The sequence below is a fragment of the Nannospalax galili genome, unplaced genomic scaffold (assembly GCF_000622305.1).
Source record: "Nannospalax galili isolate Female #2095 unplaced genomic scaffold, S.galili_v1.0 scaffold1398, whole genome shotgun sequence".
NCBI lineage: Eukaryota > Metazoa > Chordata > Mammalia > Rodentia > Spalacidae > Nannospalax > Nannospalax galili.
The window spans coordinates 564,824-567,967 of NW_008342016.1; the positions used below are offsets into that span (position 1 = coordinate 564,824).

Here is a 3,144-nt window from a genome sequence, read left to right on the forward strand (position 1 = left end):
CAGAATATCACAATATAGCAGGAAGATTTGCAAAACCTCTTCAAATCATCTGAATTAATCATCTGTGGATATACACAACAAATAACCAAACATTTCAGTACATCAGTATACTATATATAGAACTTGAAATATTCATAATGGGGAAAAATAAAACCTAAAAGGGGAAACAACTAAAAGAACTGCAGATAGTGCTGTGGTAACAGAACAACTTCATTCTTCTATTATTGATTACCAATTTCCTTTTGCATAAATAGATGCTTTCTGAAAGAAAAAAAAATACACAAAATGCCAAAATACATAGACTCACCTATAGATTTACAGTAGCAAGGATCCAAAAAAAAAAAAAAGGTCATTAAGGTGCTGGAGGGATAGCTCAGGGGTTAAGAGCACTGGTCCCTCTTGCAGAGGACATGAGTTTCGGTTCTCAGCACCCACATAGCAGCTAACAACTGCCTTTAACTTGAGTTCCAGGAGATCCATCACCCTCTTCTGACCACCAAGGACATGGTACACACAGCTGCAGTTACATACATGCAGGCAAAACATTCATACAGAGAAAAAAAAAATTACTACTCTTCATTCATAGAACCATCTAAGTTATTACTGAAAGCAGGTTCCACAGTATTTTTTCAAGCCTAGAGATAATGATGGATGGAAATCAAAGCAATATTTTTTCAGATTAAGAAAACTTCAAGATGACTGGGTCAGAAAAAGAATACAAATTTTTTAGCCTAAGAAGCTTATACATACATACTTGTACTCTTGCCAGCAGTAGAAGGCAACTCTGACAACTGCTTTTAGAGAAGATAAAGTTGGGGTTGTGGCTCAGTGGTAGAGCACCTGCCTAGGATGTGAGGCCCTGGCAGAGAGAAACAAAAATTGAGATTGCAAAACAAACATGCATGCACACACAGACTAAAACAAAATCTATGGAGCAAGCACAATTCAATAAAGCTTAAAGAGGCTATGAAGCAATTAAATTGTCTGAAACAGAGAAGAATGTAAATTGTTAACAGGAATAATCCTAGCCCAAATAATTTGAAAGGGTGGGTGGGAATTTGTTTGAGATAGGGTTCCATTGAGTTCCCCAGGCTGGCCTCAAACTGATGGTGACCCTTCTGTCTCACTTCTTTAAGACCTGGGATTATGGGCTTCGGACATCCTTTGAGGAGTTCCAATTTTTATGTATGTGAAAAAAAAAAAAAAAGGAAGAAACAGCCATTCTAAGTATCCGTACAATTTCTCTATTTTATAGTGTACTTGAAAAACTTACAAAACGTTCACTTCCATCTCCCAATCACTGTTATAAAGTAGCAATTATTTATCATCTTTCCTTTCAAAAACGGAACGGCATAAGACACAAACGTATTTCTATCCTTTCTGGTTTAACTTCTGAAATAATATTGAATCTAAATTTCCAAGACACCTAATTACAATGTGTTTGTAATCAAAACAATAAAAAAACCCTGATAGTGCACAGAATATACTCATGCTAAGAAATTAAATTCAGTGCACAAAATGGTGGCTTTTTTTTTTTTTTTAACATTTCCCAAAACGATTAGACACTGAAACTGAAGACCGGCCAAATTAAGAGTATTTCTCCTAAAAGACGAATGGGACTCCAAAACCATCTTCCTCCTAACCGATTTCCTCCTCCAACAGGGCCTAGCCGCTTCCTCCTCAGGAACGTGGGAGAAACTTCTAGAGAGCTAGAGTTAAGATCCTGGGCTGGGATTTCCGAGTATCCTTAACAAAATGCACTGTCTGTGTCGCTTAAGCATGCACGACAGCCACCGTCCAGGAGGGGAAAAAGGTCAGAGAAGGAAAGCTCGCGGTCGATTTTAATCCCTGCGACTCTGGCTCTTCGCCCACCGTTCTCTAACCCTAATCTGACAGGACATCAGGCTGCGCCTGCCTGGTTCCCAACCAAACATCCCACCTACCCAGCAGCAGCGCGCGGCCTCACGATTTGGAAGCCTCCAAAACGAACCTAGCTCCACGGAGTCCAGGCCGCCGCCGCTGCCGCCATATTACACAGCCTGTGCGGCAAAATGCGTCAGGGAGGAGGTGTGCGTCGAACAAGAGGGCGGGGGCTGGAGAGGAAGATCGGCTTCCTGTGCCCAGAGGCTCGGCGGCCAGCCCTCCCCGGCCGCGCCCTGGTCCTCGGGGCCTACCCTCTGCGCCCCAGCAGCCCACAGACCCCCGCCTGAGAGACGGTTACCTCAGCCCGGCCGGCCGCCCCGGCTCCGCCTCTCGCTAGGGCCCTTCCCGCTCTCGTTGCGGGGACTGCAGCCGACGACGCACGCAGTGGGCCTCGCGCCCCTCACCTGCACCGCCACGGAGCTCCCTTCTCCACGCCCGGTCCTCTAAAGCGCTTCAAATCTACCGCCCTCAGAAAAGGCGCTAAAGCCCACTAACCGCCTCCCTCCCCCACAACCTAGTCCCAACGTGCAGGGAAAGCGTCGCGCCGGAAGTACGTCAGGGATGGGTGGGACGCGTCTCCCGGCGTTCCCTGGCTTACGTCACCATCCTCACCTTGAAATTGTAGGCTCTCTCTGCCTTTTACCTGCTTATATTGCAGGTAGCATGATACTTTCTGCGAGTTGATTGGGTACGTGTGTATCCGTCAGAATGTCATAGCGTTCATGAAATAAAGCACTCCACTTAATAAACAGTGGCATGTTCTGTGAAGGTATTTTGAAGGACTTTACGCCTTTAAGGCGCTTACAATTTTCACCTTCCAATAAACGCTCAAAAACAAGTAACAAAAAAAGAGCTATTTGAGAAAGAAGGAACTTACAAAGGACATTAACTTTTTTAAAATTCTCACATCCATCTTGTAATTTATATCTCTAATATGTTGAAATTCCATCGGTCTATAAAATCCCAAACTTTCCTGAATTGATTTGATAAGGATTTATCATACAAAGAAACACGTTTTTACAATAAAAGGGAATATAGTCTTCAACAATATTATGACCTTAAAGAAATTTATTTTCTTATATAATAGATCTTAGAGCTGGGCATGGTGGTGCACACCTGTAGTCCCAGCACTTGGGAGGCAGAGGCACATGTATCTCTGAGTTCAAGGCCAGTGTGGTCTACATAGTTCAAGGCCTGCTGTGGCTACAAGGAGACCCTGTT

General features: G+C 43.8%; 1 protein-coding gene across 9 annotated transcripts in view; it reads right to left on the bottom strand.

Moving 5' to 3' along the window:
- Ppig (peptidylprolyl isomerase G) overlaps positions 1–2,465 on the bottom strand; it is a 40,209-nt gene extending 37,744 nt beyond the window's left edge. Inside the window, exons 1-2 of one of the 9 annotated variants that reach the window (XM_029565780.1) lie at positions 2,328–2,465; positions 755–859 (exon numbers count right to left, since the gene is read on the bottom strand). The gene's annotated coding sequence lies outside the window, so the exon portion shown is untranslated. The other 8 variants (XM_008837799.2, XM_008837802.2, XM_029565779.1 and 5 more) reach the window with 8 other exon arrangements.
- Positions 2,466–3,144: the final 679 nt, after the last annotated feature.